This window comes from Peromyscus leucopus, chromosome 6 (assembly GCF_004664715.2).
Source record: "Peromyscus leucopus breed LL Stock chromosome 6, UCI_PerLeu_2.1, whole genome shotgun sequence".
NCBI classification, from domain to species: Eukaryota; Metazoa; Chordata; class Mammalia; order Rodentia; family Cricetidae; genus Peromyscus; species Peromyscus leucopus.
In genome coordinates this window covers 90,599,204-90,623,997 of record NC_051068.1, presented here as the reverse complement: position 1 = coordinate 90,623,997, position 24,794 = coordinate 90,599,204, and the positions used below count along the sequence as shown (strand labels likewise).

Sequence of the window (24,794 nt, the reverse complement as noted above, 5' to 3'; positions counted from 1 at the left end):
CCCACTCATCATCAGCAAGAGGTTTTTTCCCATATTCCTTCCTCATCTGGATTAAAGATGCGAAGCAAGTATCTCAATCTATCGGGCTTTTGTCTGCAGCATTCCATACGGCTATCACAACCATCCTCTTCTCAAAACAAAATCGGGTGTTAGTGAAATAGTACAAAGGCAAAACCCACTCATCCATAATGTCCTGGGGTAACTGTTTATCCGATGTCAGTCCCACCCCAGCCATCACCGTCCACGTTGTGTGTGCATGGACTCTAATCCTTATAAGAAACATGCAGGGGCTTATTACTGGGACACATGAAACTCAGGGGGCTTATAAAATAAAACACCGGCAGACAAGGTGACACTCGGAAGGCAGAGGAAGGTGGGTTTCTGTGAGTTCAAGGCGAACTTGGTCTACACAGTGAGTGGTAAGTTCCAGAACAGCCAGGGCTTTTTTAAGAACCTGAGATAACCTGACTCAAAAAAAAAAAAAAAAAAAAAAAATTGCCTAGGATGACACAGGAACAAACTGGATTCATTAGAATAACTTACAGGTATGGGATAAAACAATACTAGAAATATTAAAAATTTCTAAAAAACCAGAGCATGGTGGCACAAGCCCTTAATCCAAAAGCTTGGAGGCAGAGACAAGTGGATAGCCAAGAGTTTGAAGCCGCCTGGTCTTAGTACTCATTCTTCACAAGATCCCAGAAGGCTGTGGGGGACAGGATTGTCCCAAATGTCTACAGTAAGGCACTAATTAGGACACCAAAGTCATGGGTGGTGAGAAAACGGTCTGTCATACCTTCTGAGGTCAAATCCTTAGGTAGATAAGGCATATGAAGGAAAAGGATTTCAGTTGAGTGTGGTCTGAATAAGAACCACAAAAAAAAAATCACAGAAAGAAAGGAAAAGGTGAAAATGGACTTGAGACGAGTGAAGGACAATCTAATGGTCAAATGTCACAGACAGTCATCGTAAACACATTTGAGGCTGCATATGAAGCTCAGTTGATAAGAGTGCTTGCCTGGGGACTGGGCAGTGGTGACACACGCCTTTAATCCCAGCTCTAGGGAGGCAGAGGCAGGCGGATCTCTGTGAGTTTGAGGCCAGCCTGGTCTACAGAGTGAGTTCCAGGAAAGGCGCAAAGCTACACAGAGAAACCCTGTCTCGAAAAACCAAAAAAGAAAAAAGAAAAGAGTGCTTGCCTATCTTATAGGAAGCCCTGGGGCTCCATCCACATCACTGCATAAAACCAGGTATGATAATGCACACCTGTAATCCCAGCACTCGGGATACAGAGGCAGGCGGACCAGAAGCTCTAGGCTATCTCCAGCTACATTATAAAGGCAGGTTCTACCTCCTACTTCCACAGCAAGTACTTTACCTGCTGAGCCAGCTCCCCACCTCATCTATCCCTGGGACTGTCAACGTTGGCCCCCCATCTTCCCATTTCTCACCCCAGTTCCTCACTGGCTCATCACTCCCACGCCCTTCGGGATGTTTCATAATCTTTCCACTGTCTTAAGCCCACGTCTACAATCCTGTGACTCAAATGTCTCTTTGAATGCCGCTATGTCAACTTGCTGAATGAGATGCCCGCCTTTTCCTCTGGGCTGGTTCTCGTGTCTGGTTGCCCTCGCCTGTCCACGTATTTCCAATCAGAAAGACTCGAAACCAGAACTTCTCAGAATGTGATGCCATTCATTCACACCCAGTCTTCTACCCGCACCGTGCAGAGTCCACCACAACTGCCCGGCCCCGTCCATCTTCCTTCTGCCATCTGCTTCCTGCCTCTGTGGCAGCTGTCTGCTGTTTGCCTCTGAAGCCCTTCTCATTTGTCCCTGGCAATGAAGCCCTCTCATTTCTACACTCTCTCCATCTGTATTAGTCAGTGTGTGTGTGTGTGTGTGTGTGTGTGTGTGTGTGTGTGTGTGTGTAAATATATGTGTGTGTGTGTGTGTGTAAATATATATATATATATATATATATATATATTATATATATATATATATATATGGAATGTATTGGAAAGACTTACAAGCTGCAGTCCAACTAACCCGACTAGCCAGCTGTGAATGGGAAGTCTAGTATTTGCTCAGTTCCACCAGGCTGAGTGGCTCAGCTGGTCTTCTGTGTAAGCTGGAATCCTGAAGAAGTAGGCTCCAGTGCCAGTGAAGGGCCGGATGTGAGGGCAAGGCAAGGGTGAGCAGGCAAAGGACAAGAGCTTCCTTCTTCCATTGTCCTGACATAGGCTCCCAGCAGAAGGTGTGGCCCAGAACAAAGGTGTGCCTTCCCGCCTCAAGATCTGAATCAAAGGTCTGTGTCATCCCGCCTCAAGATCCAGATCAAAAGCCTGTGTCTCCCAGCCTCAAGATCCAGATCACAGGTGTTCCCTCCATTTCTGGATTGTAGTTCATTCCAGATATAGCCAAGCTGACAACCAAGAAAAGCCATTACGCCACCCTAATCTTACCTTACCCCACCAGATGGTTTTCTAAAGAATAATTTCCATCAATCTCCTCTTTCCCCATTCATCACCTACTCAGAAATTACCAGCTAAGGGTGCCAGTAATAGCCATATCATGTTTCATACTTTTTATCCTAATTCAAATTTTGAGGATATTTTTCTCTATACTATACTGATGACGTAACATCCTCTAGAGCTAGATAATAAGGGTCACTCTTCTTATTCTTCTATTCATGTTCTGCATCCTAATTGGGACCTCTTGTTTTCTCATCAATCTCCTGCCTATATATATAAAAAAATCTATACATACATGTACATAGGGCCTGGGAGATGACTCAGCTGGCACAGACTCATGTCACCAAGCCTGATGACCTGAGCTGAATCCTCCGGGACCGATGTGGTGGAAAAAAAATAAAAAGAAGTTTTTTAAAAATGTTTATATAAAACTGGCATGGTGGTGCATGCCTTTAATCCCAGTACTTGGGAGACAGGGGCAGGAGGATCTATGTAAGTTCGAGGCCAGCCTGGCTACAGAGTGAGTTCCAGGACAGCGAGGGCTATACACAGAAACCCTGTCTCAAAAAACCAAAGGAAGAAAAAGGTATATATACATGTATATCATACAGATATAGATAAAACTTTCCACACACTCTGCTTACATACACAGACGTGTGTGTGTGTGTGTGTGTGTGTGTGTGTGTGTGTGTGTGTGTGCTATTGTTTCATATGAAATGCAAATGACTCCTGCCTGGCCTTTAGTCCCAGCACTCAAGAGGCAGAGGCAGGCAGATCTCCTGAGTTCAAGTCTAGCCTGTTCTAGAGTTCCTGGACAGCCAGGGCTACACAGAGAAACCCTGTCTCAAAAACAAAACACATACACACAAAAAAAGGGGGGAAACCATGTTAATGCCACTTTGAGAAACAAAAACAAAGCAAACTGCAAAATGCTACGTAGTGTACTAACATGTACATTGCTTAAAAGGAAAAAGAAGGAGAAAAGCGCTTTGCCATGCTTCTAACGGTTTTCAACGGTGGAAATTCTCCTTAGAATGCACAGAATGGGAAGTAGAGAGCACTTCCTCTCTTTAATGCTCTTTCTCAGATATAGACAGACAGAAAGAAATAGACATAAACACACATACACTCACATCTACGTAAATAAATATATGTAATAAATATATGTGTGTATATATTTTATACATATATCTTATATATATACACATACACATATCTTTTTTCTTTTCAAAGTCTAAAACAGCACTATTTTATTATTTTAGGTAAGTATTGCTCGTATTTGTCATTAAAAGTTTACTTATGTTAATATGTTCTACTTAATTTTTAAATTTCAGTCTGACTTTTTTTTTTTTCTTGAGACAGGGTCTCACTCTGTAATCTACACTGGCCTAGAACTTACCATGTAGCCTAGACTGGCCTCAAACTCAAGGCAATCCTCCTGCCTCAGCCTTCCAGGTGTTAGGATTACAGGGGAACGCCACCATACCCAGTTCCAGTTTGAATTTCTAATAGGACAAATACCAACACAACCCACATAAACAAAAGCTCCTTGACAGCGTCAATAATCTTCAGTGAGAACAGAGAAGGTCAGCCAGAAGTCGTTGCGAACGTAGTCCAGGTTGTAAACTGAGGAGAAACAGTCCATCTCTAGCCCAAAGCCATACTTCTTTACTGAGAATTTCATGCATGCATATACTGCTTTGATCAAATCTCATCTACTCCTGTTTCCCCCACTATTTCCCTCCAATTTGATGTGCTGGTTTTAAACACACTGAGTCACTTAGTGCTGCCTGTAAGAGTACGGTGTGGGACCACCTACAGAAGCATGAGTAGATGTATTCGGGGACCACATCCCTGAAGAAAACTGACTCTCCCTTCCCTAGCACCCATCAGTTGCCAGGAGACTCTGAACTAGGGGTGGGACTTCATAAACCCCTCCCCAACCATGCTAGGATGTGGCCCAGCTTGATCTTAAATACTATTATTCTGTTAAGTGGATATAGCAATAAATTGCCCCTTAAGTTTACCTATAGATTATTGCATCTCTTAACCCTCATCAGAGAAGCTTCTATTTGCTGTAGGTGGTGATCAACACAGAGACCCACAACTGGCCCATCTTCAAAGAAGAAGACTGTAGAGGCTCAGCACTAAATGGGATATCTATATCTCAACACTTCCCCCCAAAGATTTGGGGATCCGGAATATTACAAAGATTGTAAGAGCCAGAAGTAGTGGACTGTTCTCATCAAAATAGTATTTGCCGGACATGACAGAACCTTTGTACACATAACTCACAGGGGCTGTGACGGCATGCACAACACAAACTTTTGTTTTATTTTGTTTTGTTTTGTTTTGCTTTGTTTTGTTTTATAGACAGCATTTCTCTGTGTAGCCTTGGCTGTCCTGCAGCTCACTCTGTAGACCAGGCTGGCCTCAAATTCAGAGATCTTCTGCCTCCCCAGTGCTGGGATTAAATGCATGTACCACCACTGCCTGGGGAAACATTTGTTTTTAAACACCTGAATCAGCTGTGAATATTTAGAGAGCAGGAAAACTCATAAAGAAATCTGTACCTCTGGGTTCTCTGGGAAATCAAGCCGTCAGGTAACACTAAACCCACTTTCTCACAAGGCCGGTGCTAAAGAGCTGCCCTTCTGGGCCAAGCAGAGGGGCTCTGCTCCCCTAAAAGAGCCACAAGCATTACCTGCCCAGGCTCCATGGCCTCTATATAACAGAGCCTCCCTGTCTCACCTTACATTAGGATTCACCCAACATTTAATACAATTTTATCCCTTACTAAATTCTCTGCAGTTTTGACCATTTATAGTTTAAAAAAAAAAAAACTACTGCAAAAGCTGGGTGGTAGTGGCACATGCCTTATTCCCAGGAGACAGGCAAGCAGATCTCTGAGTTCAAGGCCAGTCTGGTCTACAGAGTAAGTTCCAGAACACCCAGGACAAAAAAAAAAAAAAAAAAAAAAAATAAAAACCCTACTACAAAGTGTGAATTATATAATTATATACTAACTATTCAGAAATGCATTAAATTTATGGTACACCCCTTCAGTCCCATCACTCAGGAGGCAACTCAGTTCTTCGAGTTCCAGGACATCCAGGGCTACATAGAGAGACCTCTCAAAAAAAGTTAAAGGAAGGAAGAAAGAAGGAAGGAAGGAAAGAAGGAAGGAAGGAAGGAAGGAAGGAAGGAAGGAAGGAAGAAGGAAGGAAGGAAGGAAGGAAGGAGAAGAAGGAAGAGAAGGAAGAAGAAGAGAAGAGAAGAAGGAGAAGGAAGAAGAAGAAAGAAAGAAAGAAAGAAAGAAAGAAAGAAAGAAAGAAAGAAAGAAAGAAAGAAAGAAAGAAAGAAAGAAAGAAGAAGAAAGAAAGACATTAAATTGATCATACAGTAGTTAGATTTATTTCCTATTTTCAAACAAATCTATCTACCGTCACTTTTACTTTTTTGTTCTGTTTTAAAACATCTGCCACATTTTGCAGTGTCCATTTAAAATGTCCTCAACCACTGTGCCCTATGACACAACACACCTTGAAATCCGTTTAAACTGGCCCGTTCATTTTTAATCGCATTTTTATTGGGGGAGAGGAGGTACACGCTATGGTATGCACGTAAAGGTCAAAGGACAGCGTGCAGCGGGTTTTCGCCTTCCACAATGTAGTTTCTGGGGGTTGAACTCCCGACACCAGCTTCCCTGAACCATCTCCTCTGCCCTGACCTGACCCATTTACCCAAGGTCATCTGGCAGGGACCACCGTTGTGACCCAGGGCAAATTATTTATTCTCCTTCTCATTTCGACAGCATCAGTAATACAAAGACTCTGTGAGAATTAAATAAAACATCTAACCAGGCATGGCGGCACTCACTTTCAGTCATAGTATTCAGAAGGCAGGGGCCATGGATCTCTGTGAGTTTGCGGCCAGCCTGGGCTACAGAAAGTTCCAGGTCAGCCTGGGCTACTTAGGGAGAGGTCTCCATTGAAAAGAGTCTTCTTTCCTTGGAATCTTGTCTCACTGTGCCAACCTGACGCTCTTCTCTTAGAAATATTACCATAAAACTTGTAACACAATTGGTGGCCTGCGGGTAGCCACAAAAAAGATATGCCTCAATGCTTTTGTAAATTGAATTTCAGCAGAGTCCAACATTCCATAAACAGAGAAGTATGACACTAAATGTAGAGCAAAAAGGATACATTAGCCTGCTAAATGCCCATTAAAACTAGGCTGAACAAAACCTGCCTCTACAAATTCCAGCTCTATCAACAATAATCCAACAGATAAATCCCACCTCTGCATTAGCAAAGTATAACAGACTCGCTCTACTTTTTTTCTTCTCTTACTTAATTCAGGAAAGGAAGAATGTAGCTGAACTGAAAGTTTAAAGTTTAGCTGTGTTAAGAAAAATTCCAGATACCACATTTACTAAGTTGAAAATTTCCCTTTGACTTTAGGCATCATGACAAAAATGGGGGAAAGAAAAAAAAAAAAAACGAGGCGACCGGGACACACACACAGACGCACACGCACACACGCGCGCGCGCGCACACACACACACACACACACACACACACACACACACACAGCACGTAACCTTCACATGGGCAATTAAGACATTAAGTTTCAATGTAAAAGCCAAGTTGCCGTGGTTTAATTTCTCTTATGGCGCGCAAATAAAGTCAGTACTCTGCAGGCCCCCCTGCTTATCTGTCCTTGCAACTACCCCTTTCTCGGGATTGGGGTTCGTCGCTCAGAGTCACAAGGCGTAGGAACCTAAATCCTAAGGGCGATCAGGAGAACCCTGCTGGCGAGCGCAGCCCCCGTCGCGCCTCCTGACTGCCCCTGCCGGCGCAGGTGCCAATGCTCGCCGCTGTTGCCCAGCTGACTTCGATTTTTATAAGCTTTGCCAAGAGTCTTGACACCGAAAACTAAACAGAGCGGGACTCTTACCTTGAGCAGAGGCTGCCTGAGCGACTTCCGCCTTGGCTCCTGCGGGCACCGCGGAGCCCCAACTGGGCGGAGCCAGTTTACTGAGTAACCCACTGGGAAGGCTGGTGACCCAGGCTGCGCAACCTGATTTCCAAGCACTGGACGGCTTGGAAAAGGGTTCTGTCTCTAAAAAAGAAAAAGAAAAGAAAAATGATCTTTAGGTTTATACTCACTAATAATTGTTGCACTGGAGAAATTTCACTTGTTTGTTTGTTTGTTTGTTTTCTTCTTACCTGTTGCCTATAACACTTAAGACAAAAGGCACCTGCTTGTGTCTAAGCGAGGTAGCCAATTTCAGAAAAAAATAGGGTACCCGTTGCGCTGGGATATCATTTTTGCAGTGGGAGTAGTATAAACCATGCGGTATCAGAGACATGCTAAAAGGTGTGTGTGTGGTGTGTGTGTGTGTGTGTGTGTGTGTGTGTGTGTGTGTGTGAATGATTGGTTGAATATGGAATTCAAATTTACCGTGAGAATTTACAGTTAGCCCTGGGCTTCTCTGTGTAGCCCTGGCTGTCCTGGAACTCTCTCTGTAGACCAGGCTGACCTCAAACTCACAGAAATCCGCCTGCCTCTGCCTCTGGGATTAAAGATCTGTCACCACTCTCCCACCCCATTCCCACACCTTTTTTTAAAAAACTCTAGCAGCACTCCACAAACTGTTCAGTCACCTATAAAAAATTGTGAAGGAGTAGGAGTGCACGAATTTTAAGATGTGACAGAACTCCTTCCCTTTGTAAAGTGCTACCTGAAATGCATGGGATTTGTTTCGTTCCATTTTCTCTTAAGCCTTTACTCTGTGTCTTGCATTATATTGCAGAAGAAAATGTTCAGGGCTAAGGAAAAGAACTGTATTTGAAAATGTCAACCACGCCTCTTTCGAACCTTGGCTAACTGGTGCCGACTGGGGGGAAAGATCATGAGGCATGCTTTGACCTGTGGATACCCATTGCTCAACACCAGTACATCTTCTAAATCCATCTGAAGAGAGAAGAGATAGGAAAGAACACCCACCTCTGAACTGTCTAGCAAGAACTAGTAACAATTAGCCAACACTCCACCCCCTATCCCACCCCCACCCCCACCCTCACTCCAGCCACCGCCCCAAGGAGATTAAAGAGAGGCTTTAAGTTAAAGAGAGTCCAGATCTTGTTTTCCAACCTAAGGCAGCAGCTCGGGACACTAAAACTTTTCAACTAAGTCAGCTGATGTTCAGTTCAAAGCCACAGGCTTGGGGTCCAACTCATGCCCCAACAAGCCACATTCGGCCACCCTTCCTCCATAAGCCAATTTAAAAAGCTGAACTAATAATGAAGAGCAAAAGGCAAGATTTATTTAATGTACTTGACTACATAGGAAAGAGGAACAAGGCGGTCTGCTCACACACACACACACACACACACACACACACACACACACACACACACACGTGTCTGTCTTCCCTGTTGGACAAAAGGATAGGGTTCAAATAGAAAGAAAGCAGTTAGGTCAAAGTGTGGTTCCCGACCCACCACTGTCTCTCAGCTCCAGATCTCTCTGACAAGGTCATCTGTAAAGTTCCTAATCTCTCTCTGGAGACAAATTCCTCCTCTGAAGACACCCAGAGCTCCAACTGTCTCAGCTCCCTTCAGGATATTCCTGGAGAGATTCTAATTTCAGCAGTTTGATCTCCAAAGGGAGGAGCACAAATGTCCTTAGGTTTATTCATCCAGGCAGAGAGACTGGTTGCTGCAAGGCAGTGGCTTAGCTAGCTACAGCTGTAATTAGACCTGCCTTGTTCACTTTGCATGCCAGCAATATGCTAAAAGTCTATAAAACAAATAATACTTTCATTAACTTACTGCACTCTTACGTAGCAAAGCACTTTATGGAAGTTGTTGCAGGAACTGAGTGAAGAGGGTAGCCCTTTCCAAAGATGCCCTTCCCAGGCCTATCACTTCCCTCCAAGTCCACATCTAGATTGCTCTTATCGCCCACTCCCAGCTGTTCCCCTCAAGAGTCTGTTCCTTCTTCAGCTTCTTATCAGTTGTTTCAAAAGAGGCCAAGTTCATTTCAAATGTCCAGTGGAGCCTGAAATTCGAGACCCTGGAAGTACTCTACTAGAGTCCCTCACAGGCTCCAAATCAGCACTTCCTAATCCACCGTCAGGGGCCCTCTATAACTCTTAGCCTGCCTTACATCCCTCGACTACCGAGACAAAGGACCCCAAGAAATTAGTTCTCCCAGGAAACTCCTCAAGGGAAAGGAAAAGGCTGGAGTGGTGGGGACAGCCAGAAAAGAAACATGTCTCCGGAGATATTTACTTGTCCTTGTCCCCTTACAGGACAGAATGGAAGAAAACCACGCCTTGGCCACGCTGCTTAGTTATGCGAATCTCTTGACTTCAGTGTAAACTCTCCCTTTGTAAGAAATATCAAATAGGAGTCGTTTTTTTATCAAACGCTAACAACTTTTACTTAGGACCATGATAAAATCTTCTTATTTCTCCCACCTTGTAAGACTTTTATGTAGATATTGTAATCCTTTCCACCCAGTAAAACCTTTGTTTACACAAAACCCACTGCTCTATGTGGCCTGGAGAAGTGACTTTTTCTCCTTGGAGCAGTGATTCCCCCCCCCCCTTTCCCTTTACTCCCTCATTTCCTGTGTGCCAATTGTTTTCAAACCAGTCAATTGAATAAGATTCAATTGTGAGTTCAGACCTCAGACAATGGGGAAAATACGCAGCCACCACCTGAGTTAGAATAAAAACTAAACACAAATAAAAAAACAAACTTTCTGTCTAGGTGTGTTCCTTCCGAAGATCAAAGAGAAAAGTCTGCCTTGTCCAGACACTTCAGTTGGAATGGTGGTCTGTTTCTTTGCAACCCTGAACTAATTTATAAAACCCTCCTGCCAGGACCCCAAAGATGCCCTTGGAGAGATCCCTGGGTCTCTCTGCTCCTCTTCCCAGCATTGCCACATTGAATAAATCTTTCTACTGTTCACTATTAAATTGGCTCTTCTAATTGACATGTTGAAGGTGAATGGGCAAATCTGGCTTTGCGTGAGGCAGAGCCTGTGACCCTAAATCTGGTAACAACCTCAAAGACACATTTGCTTATTGGGCGACATCCGTCAGTACTTTTGTAGAGAAAAATGAAAACAGGCCACTAAAATGGCTCAGTTGGTAAAAGGCAGCCAAGCCTGATGACCTGAGTTTAATCCAAGGACCCGAATGTTCAGTTGGAACCTCCAGCTTGCCCCTGCATGAACCAGATAGCTCCATTCCTGTCTCTCCAAACCCCACCCACTCAGAAAATCTCTGAACAAAGGGAAGACACCAAAATCCCCAGTTCCGAACTCTTGGCGACAATGGCCCCAGCTCCTCCCCTGAAGGTGCCAGGCGCCCACCTAAATAAAGCATTCAGTTTTTGACCATGCTTGGGCATTAACCCAACTTGTGGAGGACACTTCATCACCCCCTCGCCTACAAGCTATATAAAAAGCTCCCTGCTTTAGTTCGAGCCTGTGACTTCTCCAGCCTCGATCTCTGGGACTAGAGAACCCGCCCAGGAGTTGCTTTGCTCAAATAAACCTGTTCTTATACTTTTTCAACTCGGCTTGATCTGGCTGACTGCATTGGCTGAGAAACCTATTATTGGGGTACAGAAAATCTATTAGTCCTGAGAAGAGGAAATAGAAACTACTCAGGTGAGCAGCATGTGACAAGGCTGTCCTTGGAATGCCAGAAGAGAGTTCTGGTTCCTGGCTTCCTGTCACCTCTCACCCTTGCTTGGAAGCCAATCCTGAGGTGGGACTAGAACTGAGAGGAGGCATCAGTGTTTCTGCCACAAGGCCTTAGCAAAGGCCCCAGGCTGGCCCTTGGATGGCGCCCCATCCCGAGGAGACCTTTCCGCACTCTGTCTTCAGCTCCCACCTGAGAATCTATAATAAACATCTCACGTAAACTCGCCCTCTGTGCTGGTGAACTTCACCCCTTCATTCCAGAGACAATTACCTAGAAGCCACCGGCTCTCAGCTGCAACAGCCATCAAGTTTTCTGGGACCTTGGCCCTCAAAGGAAGTTGATCGAAGGGTGGAGAAAGGCTCTGTCAAACTTAAATGCACTCCAAAATTTTCCATATTACAAGCTAACAATATCTGTTGTTCGGTTGGGTTTTTTTTTTTTTTTTTTTGCATGATAACAATACTTTATTGTTGATTGCATGACTTTTTCCAAAAATAAAAATGTAGTGGAAAGAATATTGGCCAGGGACAAAAATTGCAACATCTAGTTCACAGAACTTAAACTGGCTTTGTTCTCAATTCCAGAATCAGGCAAACTTTTTTCATTAATCCTAGCAGAGGCAGGTGAATCTCTATGAGTTCTGGGCCAGCCTGGTCTACATAGTGAGTGTCAGGATAGCTAGAGCTATATAGACAATGTCTCAAAAAACCATTATCATCATCATCATCATCAATTAATGCAAAAGGCAGAGGAAGGCTAGATGTGTAGCCAAGTGGGAGAACCCATACTTGGCATGTGCTAGGGTCAGTGCCCAGCACCAAAATGATTAAAAAGACACAGAAATAAAGTGAAAAGGGCATGAGATCATCTTTGGCAAATCACCTGTCCTCCATGTTTTGTTGTTGTTGTTGTTGTTGTTTGGTTGGGCTTTTTTGTTTTGTTTGTTTAGAGTTTTCTTTTGTTTGAGACAGGGTCTTACTATGCAGCTCTGGCTGTCCCAGAGCACTCTAGTAGCCCAGGCTGGCCGAAAACTCACAGAGATCCACCTACCTCCACCTCTCTAGTGCTAGGATTAAAGGCCTGCACCACTACCTGGCTTCTCTTCATGTTTCTCTTAACTGGAGGATAAAACTGGGGCCTGCAACCAGAACTGTGTCTCTGAAGTCCTCAGTGTTCTTGGGACTTTACTGTTGCTGGTGTTCATTTGTTTGGGTTGGGTCTCGATGTTGTTGTTTCTTGTTCTTTTTGTTGTTTGATTAGTTGCAGGTCTGTGGTTTAGGTGGTGTTCTTGATTTTGATTTTGATTTTTTTCTTTCAAATACCAAATTTTGAATTCAGATTTCTGGCACATAAAAAGAGATAGATAACAAGTAAGAAAAACAGAAAAACTCATGCAATATAGAAAATTATGATGATGTGGAAAGGAAAAAACCTCCCCCAAACCTGGAGTCTGGTTGAAGTGTCTCATCAGCTGAGAGGCACCGTTAATAACACTTGCAGTGAAGCCTGACTACTATAACAGCAAATCGGGATTGTCAGCTTGACTACATCTGGAACCAACAAAAACCCAAGGACCTGGGCAAAAGCCTATGAGGGATTTTCTTGGTTGGATAATTTGAGGTGGGGAAGATCCTCTTCAGGATTCCAACAAAGACAGAAGTGTAAGATGAATTGCTAAATGATCTTATTAATAAAAACCAGCCGGGCGGTGATGGCGCACGCCTTTAATCCCAGCACTTGGGAGGCAGAGCCAGGCGGATCTCTGTGAGTTCGAGGCCAGCTTGGACTACCAAATGAGTTCCAGGAAAGGCACAAAGCTACACAGAGAAACCCTGTCTTGAAAAACCAAAATAAATAAATAAATAAAAATAAAAGTAAAAACCAGGAGCCAGATTTTAGTGTGAAAACTGAGAGATCAGAGAAATAGGACAAGCCACAGACAACCTCACCTCACTGACTCCTCAGTCTCCAAAGAGACCTATTTCATGTGTACCCACACCTATATGCCTTTCTGTTCTGCCATCTCATTTTCTCTCTCTGCCCAGCTACATTTCCTCTTCCTATCCAGCTCTGTCACTTCCTGTCTGTCTGTACAGATCTCCAGACCTTTATGGTTAGTGCTGGGATTAAAGGTATGTACCACCGCGTCTGGCTCTGTTCCCAGTGTGGCCTTGGACTCACGGAGATCCAGACAGATCTCTGCTTCCCGAGTGATATGATTAAAGGTGTGTGCTACCATTGCCTGACCTCTATGTTTACTATAGTAGCTGACTTTTTCCTCTGATCCTCAGATAAACTTTATTAGGGTGCACAATATACTGGGGACACAATACGACACCACACAGAAGACCAGCAGCTCCCTAGGAATCCTTCATGACTTCAGCACCAGATTGGAACTGTTGAGATATCTAGTCTAGGAGACTGAACAACTACCAGATTTTTGGCCTTTCCCTTGGGAGACAGCATCAATGAACTACCCAGACCACAGCCTGTAAGCCACTCTAATGAAATATATATGTGTGTGTGTGTGTGTGTGTGTGTGTGTGTGTGTGTGTGTGTAGAGAGAGAGAGTTATAGCTATAGTTATTTATATATATATGAGGTAGAGAGACAGAAAGAGTCATTTTATCAATACTGTTCCTTTAGAGAACACTGACTAATATATCTATGATATTCAAAAAGCACAGGAGAAAGGGAAGGATTGCTATAACCTTCAGAGGCACACCCCAGAGACCCTCCTTCTCCAGCTATTACAATTCCTACCACCTCTCAAAACAATGCCACTACATGAGTTACAGGCAGACCATTACAGGCTCTTAATACAATCAGAAGTACTTAGAAGAGAGAGGCAGAGGAAGGTGACATGCAAAAAGAGGCTATATGACCAGATGTAGAGAAGGACCACAACCCAGGCTTGTCAGCAGCCATGAGAAACTGGAACAGAAAAAGAAGAGGTGGAATGTGGCTCAGTAAAACCTTGACATTGGCCCAAGGATCCTGATTCTGGACTTCTGGTCTCCAACATGTGGGAATTTAATTTCTGTTGGGTCACCAGTATATTCACAGTCATTTGCTGAGGAAGTTTCTTCCCTTGTTTATCAGCTGGTAGTGCCCATGCCCAGCAAACTCACACTCAGTGGTAGTGATGCCCATGCTTTACCTCCTTCATGTAGTATAGCTAAGGGTTTTTCACCTACAAGTCACATCTAATTTTTATTAATGGATAATAAAAGTCTTTAATGAATAATTGAAAGAAGTGACTTAAGGGAATGGTTAAACACCGTTCATTGCAGTATTATTCACACTAGATAAGGAAGCAACAAAGGCCCATCAACAGGTAGGTATATAGAATGTTGTGTGTCCTGACAATAGAAGAATATTAAGAATATTAGTTAGCCATTTGTTTTCCTTTTTTCTTTTCCATTTCCTTTTTCAGTTTCTTCTTCTCCTCCTCCTTCTTCTTCCTCTTCCTCTTCTTTCTTCTTCATTTTTGTCTGTCTTTGTATTTGTTATTTGTAAGACAGGATCTTACCATTTGCTCCTGGCTGACCTGGCTCCTGTTATGTAGATAAGGACAGCCTGAACCTTTCATTAGTCTTCCTGCCTCTGACTCCTGAGTGCTGGGATTACAGAAGTACACCACCACATCCATCTTACTCTGCCAAAGGAGGAAGCTATAGCATGTGCCACACAGTGACTAACCGTAAGGACATTGTGCTAAGTAAAATAACCTAGTCTTCCAAGTTGGGAAAATCCCTAATATACCCATGGAATTTTCCTAATAACTGAAACTAAAAATTGTTCCTTCATGAATCCAGGCATATGCCTATAATACACTCAAGACACTGAGGAAGAGAGAATATCAATATGAGGCCTTCCTGGGCTATTCAGCAAGACCCTGTAACAAATAAATAGACAAAAATGACTTCTCTGCCAAGCAAAAGATCGTGCTTTCTGAAATCAGTCCCATTTGGGTTGAAATCCAAGCTTTGCTGATTAATAACTAGCTATCAGTCCATCCATTAACCTCCTAATCTGTTTGTGTAAGAAAAAATGTATGCATAAGTAGGGTGGTTATGAATATTATTTCATGATGTAATATTTCATCTCACTGGAACCCCTGTGGTCTTGAAAACTGGCTTCCGACACTATGTTTAATAACTACCATTAGAGTGACAATAAACACATATGTAAGCTGCCATATCCATAGCCAGGCAATCACTAAATACTCTTCATTCTATTCCTGAACTCAAACATAGCTTCAGAACACTTCTCAGCACATGACCCCAGGGAGTCAACACCAATGGATGGAAGTTTACACTCACCAGAAGCAACCCCTGCAGCAGGGACTATATCATTACTTTTACGTCTCATTTCTAGGAACAAAACAAAACGCAGACACTAAACACAGGTCTTCCTTTAATTAAGTAGTAGGAAGACAGGCAGCCTCTTGTTTTCCTCCCCGAGCCCATTCACTTTGAATTTCAGTTCATTTGAAGGCTGGTATTATCGAGCATAATGAAAGCACAGTAGACATTTTTCAACCTCTTTAATTGTGCAGTTTTCTCTTTTGCCATTTTAATTTAGTGGCAGACAATGCGAACATTCTGTAACGAAATGCTACAGGCATGGTACTGCTGACCAAAGTGCAATATTAAAGTTGAGTCAGCTTCACCAAGAAGATAATAAAATCTCGGTTGATTATCTATAGACATGACACAAAGCAAAAAATCTTGGTGATTATAGTCTGTGGCCTCTTCTATTTCCTATGAATTAGAGTTACACTGGGCTAAAATTTCTGTCCTATTATTAATAAATCTGCTAAAGCAAATGTAAAAAAGAAACCAAAAAATTAATAAAGTAAAATGGAATTTAAATCTAATCAGGATTAATCTCATTTTTTTTTTACTTACCAAATTATAACAATACAAGAATGGTATGATTTACTACAGAACTTTGTTTAGTGGTTCTTGAACTATGTGAAAAAGGTCATTTATTTATGAGATGACTCATCTCATTTTGAGGGTCCTTAATATATAGATGTAAAGTAGTCTCCAATACTGGAAAAAGACTACACACACGTTTACAGTAAGAGCAAGAAGTAATAGGTTTATCAGTTGAGCAGTGTCATTTGTTTTAAGCCAAAACATTACATAATCAAGGCAACATTTATAACTAAAGCTCTGGCAGCACATTTAGCCATTTCTGTAATAATCTTTTTCCCCTCAATTAAGTAAACCTTCAAAGTTATAGAATTTTAAATGTGACTAATGGTAAGCACAGAGGTAAGACAAGCTCTCAATTCCCAGGAACCCCCCCGCCCCCACCCCATTCAGTGTGATAGACAGTAATGTATTAATCAGTGTAAATGGTTGCTTCTTTGTTATAGAAACTTCCATATAAAGGTGTGGAAGCCAAGAAAGAAAGTCCTAGTGCTTGTGTTAGTCTTCCCCTGAGAAGGAAAAATAAGGAATTTCCCAGTGGTTAGGAAGAAAGGCGTCCTAGACAGAAAGCGTGGGACGGGGGAGGCCTTGTGTCTCACTGATATATAGAACGGACAGTGATTCCTGCTCCTCAACCCCAGAAGAGAAAGCAATTGTTCTTCTACCCTCTGTGTCCTAGACTTGAATACAAAGCAAAAGGCCTTTCCCCAAAAGGGTCTAACTGCATAACACTTAACTGCAGATATAAATGTGGGACCCTCACAGGGCACAGTATCAAACCAAGGAGTTCAGATCTATGCTGCCTGTATCAAAGCACCCAGTCAGGAAATGCGGGCTAAAGCAAGAAACCAAATAAGAAAGTTCAAGAGCAGCAGGAGTGAGGTATTAACGACTGGGTTAGAAGTGATGATGTGGATAACTTGGGGAACAGAACAAGAACTAAGTCAAGGCAGGAACCTGGAGCTGGGAACAGAGGCAGAAGCCATGGGGAGCTGCTTACTGACTTGCTTCCTTTGGCTTGCTCAGCCTGCTTCTTATACAACTCAGGACCACCTCCCCGGGGCTGCAGGGCTCACAGTGGGATAGGCCCTCCCACATCAAACATCAATCAATCGGGAAAATGCTCCCAAAGACTTGCCCATGGCCAACCTAATGGAGGCATTTTCTCAATTCAAGTTCCCTTTTCCTGGATTACCCTGGTTTATGTCAAGTGTGCCAGAATCTTACAGGCTATTTACAATACAACACTATTAAACAAGAACATATACTTTCTTGTTTATCCCCAGGATCTCATATTAATGTCAATATCACAATTTAAAAAAAAAAATACTCTTAACTGTTAAAAATCCCACAGTCTTTAAAATTCAAATACTCTGAAAAGTTTAGCCTCTTTAAAATATCCAAAGTCTCTTCAAAAGTTCAAGGTCTCTCAGTGTGGGCCCTTATAAAATTAAAACAAGTTTAATTCTTTCTTATTCCAAGAGGGAAGAGTCAGGGCAACAAAATCTAACAATGTAAAAAGTTCAGTTTGGGACATCTGGGATTCACTTGCAATCTCCTGGCTCCAACGGGCCTGGGCAGCTCCACTTCTCTGGCTCTGCCCTCCACAGCACACCCAGCATGTCTCCTATGCTCAGGCCAGCTCCTCTCCACAGCTGCTATTGTCTTTCTGGTCATCCCACAGTCCTGGCATCTCCAATACTCCAGTGCCACCACTGTACCTGGGCTTTGCCTTTACCCATAGCCTCTTCCGGGCTCCCTTCAGGTGCTGTGATGATACCACGTGGTGCCAAGCCTCAGCTTCTCTACATGAACCTTTCAATCCTGGCGCTCCCACTGAAATACAGGTTGCGATGCCACCTGTTCTGTCCACAGCTGGAAGGACTGGAAGAAACCAATGTCAAGACCATTGCTCCCAAGCTTGATCTTGCAGAGGCGCCAAATGGAATTAGCTCTCAGAGTAGAATCACGCAAATAGTGGAGTAGAAGAATATGAGAAAAAAGGGCTAGAGAGAGAAAGAGCTCCAGTATCCTCATGTGAGGCACTGACTGAATACTAACTACGTGAAATGCTCACACCGTCTGGGCTACGTGAGTGTGCCTCAACAGTGGCTAGAATTCAGATTGTGTTCATTTTCAAATCTGATGATACCTGCAACACTTCCAGACATTGCAGGACATCCATGGGCTTGCCTGCCTGTTGTCTCAGAGACTAAAACCCATCGAAGTGTCCATTTGTTGCCTTAGCAGCAAAGCCACATACATTCTTGTACTCTTAATTTGAATAATCAAAATCCCTGTGAATCGTTTGCACCCATCCACTGCCCCTTTCCAGCTTCCGGCTTTGAGATGCGGTTGATTCAACTATGCTGACTTTCATATAAAAGGAATTATTGAGGACTATGGGGGTCCAGCCCCTCGATAGTCCACTCCCAGGGTCCGGAAAGAATCTACAACCAGCTGACAATTAATCTTTGATGAAAAGAAATGACTCTATGTACACGAAACTCCTTAGTCCATATACTTTATTATTCTGTGACAGCTATCAGCTTATATTCTGCTCTCATATTTAGGTCATCTTTAGCCTGATTTCTCTCTACACTTGTCTGTGATCCCCTCTAGGTTCTATCTTAATTCCTTCATCTAGTTCTGTCCCTTCTAGGTTCTCATCCACTTTGTTCCTTCCCATATATATCATCTCCTCTCTCCTCTTCTCGTTCTACTTCATCTTGTTCTTCCCCATCTGGCTCTTTCTCATCTTCCATCTCGTTCCTCTAGTACTCTCCTGTAGCCCTTCAATCTACTTCTTCCCCATCTCAGTTTGTTCCTCTCAAGTTCTTACCCATCTAGTTCTTCCATTCTCTTCTCTCTTCTCCTCTTGTGCCCTGGAAGTCCCGGTATATAAAAGGGAGGGTCCGAGCTAAATTGTGTAAAGCTATTAACGTCCACCTCTCCTAGGCGGTGTCCCCTTGTGGAATTTACCATAAGTCAGGAGACTTGCATGTGGGCTGTTACCATTGTTAGTCCACCTGGGACTAACAATGGGCGCCCACCTGGGTGCTGTTTCCTGTAGTCCTTGAAAGTGGCCAAGGGAGATAGATAATCTGATTCCAGAGAAAGCCTTTCCTGAGGCTGTTCTCCAAATACCTGGAATGTGTATGTCCAGAGAGTGATCAGTCTACACTGTTAGTCCTTCTTAGGGGAAAGTCAATTGGAAAAACTATGAAGGCACACATGATTTTCATAACAGAAAACAGCTGATATATAACAAGCCAAGTAACACCAAAAACTCCTTGGGATTTGGCTTCCTCTGGAGGAATTCCCTGATCCCTCCAGGTAGTGACTTTGCCATAACCAGCTGAGTTCTTATGATATATTCCTGCGGCCCACAGCAAGGAATCGTCAGCCGGGCTCATAAGTCCATCCTTTCTCTCTCCATCTAGTCATTACTTGGCTTTTCTGATCTCCCTCACACTTTAGTCGCTATGACACTCTTTATTTTTCCTTTTTCATTTTATTTATCACGTTCTATACTATCTTCAAGAAGGAAGTAAGTCTTCTGCCAGAGGTAACCAACCTTGCTCGGGCAGGGTGGGGTGTAAAAACCTGGCCAGTAAAGGAAGTACAAAGATTTTGTAAATGCCTAGATTTGACTCTCTCTAACCTAAATACCGCACTCCGTTCCTCACTCACATAATGCACATAAAAATTGTGGAGCACACACAGTTTCACATCACATCAGTCAGTCAGATAAACTAGAGCTCACCAGGGTCAGATCCCTGGACGCCCTTCCTCTGGCCCTGTGAAGTTATTTAAATCTACATCTAGTTAGTTGCAAATGAATGGGCATCCCCTGCAGTCATTTGAGGGCAGTTTTTATAGCTGTCTTTTCTTCGCGATCATTTAGCTGTTCTCTTTTCCTCTTCTCTCTATCTTTAGGCAAACTAACTGCTTGCCTAAATGTATTGCCTAAACATTCCTCAAGTGTATAAGCTCACCAAGAATTCCACCTATGTCCACTCTGCTCCCCCTTCTTGGAATGACCTGTTCCTTCCCAGCTCCCACACTGAATACTGCTGGATCCATGAGTCAGAGTCCCCTTCCGAAGTCATCTCCCTGGCCCTGTGAGATGGCTCAGAGGGCAAAGACATTAGCTACCAGGCCTCGCAACCTAAATTTGATTCTTGAGACCCACGTGGGAGAAGGAGAGACCAACTCCTAAAAGTTGTCCTCATCTCTACCTGTGTTTTATGATACACATAACAAATAAGTAAAAATTTAAAATGTCATTTACTCTTTGTTTGGTATGCCTGCATGTTATTCTCTAAAACTTAGAAACCTTTTTATTTTCCTTCATTTTCTTTTATATTGATGACAATGTCAGTGTACAGTAAGCTTTAACTATTTGTTGTAACAAATATTTAATAAATGTGGAAATGAAAAGATATATGTTAAAGAAATTCCACATGTCTTGCTCTTAATCAGTAGCAAAAAATAAAAATATATAAATACTTATTGCCTAATAAGTAAATGATAAAACTAAATATCCCTTACCAAATATACATACACACACATATGCCTTAATAGACACAAAGATAAGTAGACAGACAGACAGATGGGTGCAGAAACATCGTGCTTGATTCATACAAGCCTTGTATTTCCCACTACCACCTCCCTAGTCCCCAAGTTTGGAAGCATGATGAAGAAGAGCCCTTGAGAAAGGAAAAAAGAAAGCCAAAGAGCGGTGAGTGATGTCCCAGTTGTTAGACCAGCCAGTCAGACGGGGATGGAACACTCCCAGTAGAACTCACAGAAGCAACACGAGACTATGACACAGCGGCCACGTCAACACACGTGACTCACAGAACAAGGAGGTGGAAGGGTTCCTTAGCCTGACAATTACAGCCTGATATTCTACCCCACACCCATGCCCACGGGCTTTATCTTAGACTCCCACTGGTCTCGTTTTACTCTTCCTTGGCAAATCTGCTTTGACTTCTAACATGCCAGGTTTCGTACTCTATGTTCCTGTTCTGATCCTGACCCAATCTTGCCTCTCCTCTCGTCACTCACCCTTGTTCCAGTCTCTTACCTCCCATCAGCCAATAGCAGAGCTGAGGACTGGCCTCACCAGTTATCCAGGCTTTGGAAATTTGTGCCGTGACTGAATGCTGGGCTGTCTGTCATCTCTGAACCAAAGAGACATTCCTTTAAGACATTAATGTAAACGAACAACAAATATCTGGGTCCTTCCTGTGTGTATCCTGTAATCTGACTTCATGCCAGCTCCTTTACCTCTGTGCCTTGGCGTCCCCCTTCAGTAAAGACTTCTAACAAAGCGAGGCCACAATGCATAGTTATGTGGAAATTTTAGGTGAGCCTTTGTTCTCACTTGAAGGAATCACTATGGGCCAGGAAGTTGTTCAACTAACACTCTTGGTCACCTTTACTGTTTTATAGTATTGTCGAGAGATTTGGCAGCTTTTATGATTATTATTAAAATCTTCATAATTTAAAAGAGAAAATATCTTTATGATGACACTCTAGAGGAGAGCACAAGGTAAATTTTTGATGTGAATTACTGACAACTTTACCTGTCTAACAGCAAAGAAAGCAACATCACCAGAGCTCGCTCTCTCTCTTCATTCTGCACTTCTTAGTTACTTTTCTGTCGCTGTTACAAAGCACCGTGGACAAGGTAGCTCATAGAAAGCAGCGTTTATTTGGGCTCACGGTTCGAGAGGGAGAAAAGTTCATCACCACACCAGGGAGGCATGGCAGCAAGCAGGCAAGGGGGAGGCAGATGCTGACAGCTCACATCTTCAAACTGTAAGCATGAAGCAGAGAGGATGCGTTGGGAATGATGCAAGGCTTTAAAACCTCAAAGCCCACCTCCAGTGACACACTTCCTCCAGCGAGGCCACGCATTCTAAACCTGCTCAAACAGGGCCACCAGCTGGAGACCAAGTACCCGAATGCCTAGCTACCATGGGTGGCATATCATTCAAACCACCATACTGACCAACAGGGAAACGTGATGAAGCCAGAGAAACTCGGAAACAATGCTTCTCTTTAGACCGTGTTACAGTGTTTTTATTTTTATTTACCCGTTTTTCTTTTAAGTTTATTCAACACAAAACAATTGTCTCCACCTTCCCTGAGGGTGGCTGACCAAGTCCAGGACCAAAGCTGCCTCTGAACTAGAATTCCATTGCTGAGTCAGCCCCAGTCTCAATGTCCTTGTCAGCACCCTGGGGCGCAGTGCTCCTTCCGTGGGTGTCTCGGTCCACCTCCCCTCTTGTAAATTCTTGCAGGTCACTCACCCTTTGGACCTTTGAGCAGTCTCAGCAGCTGATTGATGTACAGGGCGGCAGACGTGCGATCTCAGGAGGTAGGGGGACATAATCACTGAGATACTGGGTTCCCTCCAGTAGAAATGTTTCCAGGCAGACTGCTCCTTCAGGTATCCTTGAGATGTGAGAGACTGTGTGGCCTTCATCACATAAAGACAAGACACATTCTTGTCTGCCAGGTCGTATTGTCTGGGCATATGGACACTAATCTTGACCACCAGCACTATCTCCTTAAAAAGGAATTCATAGATGGCAATCCTGTTAGATACTGCTGGTTTTTGTTTTTCTCTTATTCATTTTGAAGTAGTCTCACCAGGAGCTCTGGCTTGTCAGTAACCTGATACACAGACAGGCTGGCCTTGAACTTGCTGTGGTCCTCTTACCTCTGCCTCTCAAGTGGTAGAATTGTATATGTTCACCACCACGAACAACTCAAAGATCCATTAAAAATAAAAATAGCGCCGGGCGGTGGTGGCGCAGGCCTTTAATCCCAGCACTCGGGAGGCAGAGGCAGGCGGATCTCTGTGAGTTCGAGGCCAGCCTGGACTACCAAGTGAGTCCCAGGAAAGGTGCAAAGCTACACAGAGAAACCCTGTCTTGAAAAAAACCAAAAAAAAAAATAATAATAATAAAAAAATAAAAAAATAAAAATAAATAAAAATAAAAATAGCGTCTCATTTTGTGGTTCTGACTGGTCTGGAACTCACTGTGGGAAGCTGATCTATCTCTACTGACCTCCTGAGTGCCGGATTAAAAGAATGTACCACCAAAATCAGCCAAAGACACTTTTCTTAGTCAGACATACTTTCACTCTATTTTGAAGGATACATTCCAAAAACTTTGGTACTGTTGTTCTCAAAATGTTAATGCAACCAGTCAAGAATGAAGCTACTGCCACAACTTTTGAGCCAAATTTGAAGCAAGCTTTATTAAGTACTGTCCAGGATGATGGACACTGGCCAGGTCCATACCTGGGATTCCCAGAGGATAACTGTGAATTACGTTAGTCAGGTGCTTATAAAGGCAAACCCCACAAAGCTACATACCCCCTGCCTTCATCCAATAAGGGGTAAGCGTACATGCTAATATACCTCCTGCCTATGTATCTCCTGCCTAAAGTATGCACTCTTAGACACAGAGGCGTCCCTCTAGCCCCTGAAGTGTGCATCTTGTGCACACAATCCAGCCTTTGCCCCATTATCTAAGGCAGCGGCTCTCGGCCTTCCTAATGCTGCAACCCTTTAATACAGTCCTCATGTTGAGGTGACCCCCAAGCATAAATTATTCCACTACTACTTCATAACTGTAATTTTGCTAGTGTTATGAATCATAATGCAAACACCTGATATGCAAACCCCAAGGAGGTCTCCATGCACAGGTTGAGAACCACTGCCCTAAGCCACTTCTATAAATGTCCTCTTTATTCACTGTTCTCCACATACCTAAAGCCCCAGCCCTGGGAGCGCGGAGGGCAGAGTCAGGCGGATCCCTGGAGTTCACTGGCCAGTCTAGTCAATCAGTGGGGTTCCTGCTCAGTGAGAGATCCTGTCTCAATAACCAAGTTAGAGAACAATAGAGAAAGGCGTCAATTTTGACCCCTGGTCTTCACCTGAGTGTGCACACACACACAAACACACACACGCACACACACACACACACACATATACACACAGACAAATATATACACTTTTTTTTAGCAATTTGATGGCTAGATGTACAGCTCAGGCTTGCACACAATGTGTGAGACCCTAGACTCAGTTTCCAGTACCAACAAAAAAAAAAGGAGTTATTTTGTTTTTATTAATCTAGTGATTCTGCTCATTTTTCGTGTTGGGTTACTATGTAATTCTATGTAGATACAATTTTATGTAGAGTAAAAATTTTCCCCTTTGGTGCCCAGCTCTGAGTTTTGGCAAATGCATGCAGTCCTGTAGCCACCACAATCAAGGCACAGATGACTTCTGCCACCCTAAAAGGATTCTTTTTCTTTCTTAGGAGTCAGTTCACTCCCCACCTCAGGCAATAAAAAGCCACCTGTGCTAGTTTGCCAGGGCTGGCACGCCAAAGTTCCACAGGCTAGGCAGCTTATACGGCCAAAACATGTGATGTCATAGTTCTGGGATCTGGAAATCCAAAATCAAGAAGGGAGCAAAGTCAGTTCCTTCTGTGGGCTCAGAGAAAAAGACCTATTCCTGGCCTGGGAACTTGACTTAGAGATGTCTTATTATTGTGAGTTTTTGTTTTATCTTCTTTCTGTATGTGTCACTGTGTCCAGATTTCTGCTCTTACCAAAA

The 24,794-nt window shown here is 43.3% G+C and overlaps 1 pseudogene; it reads right to left on the bottom strand.

Annotated features, from left to right (window-relative positions):
• Positions 1-7,258: 7,258 nt before the first annotated feature.
• On the bottom strand, positions 7,259-23,581 carry LOC114707422 (annotated as a pseudogene).
• Between the last annotated feature and the right edge of the window lie 1,213 nt (positions 23,582-24,794).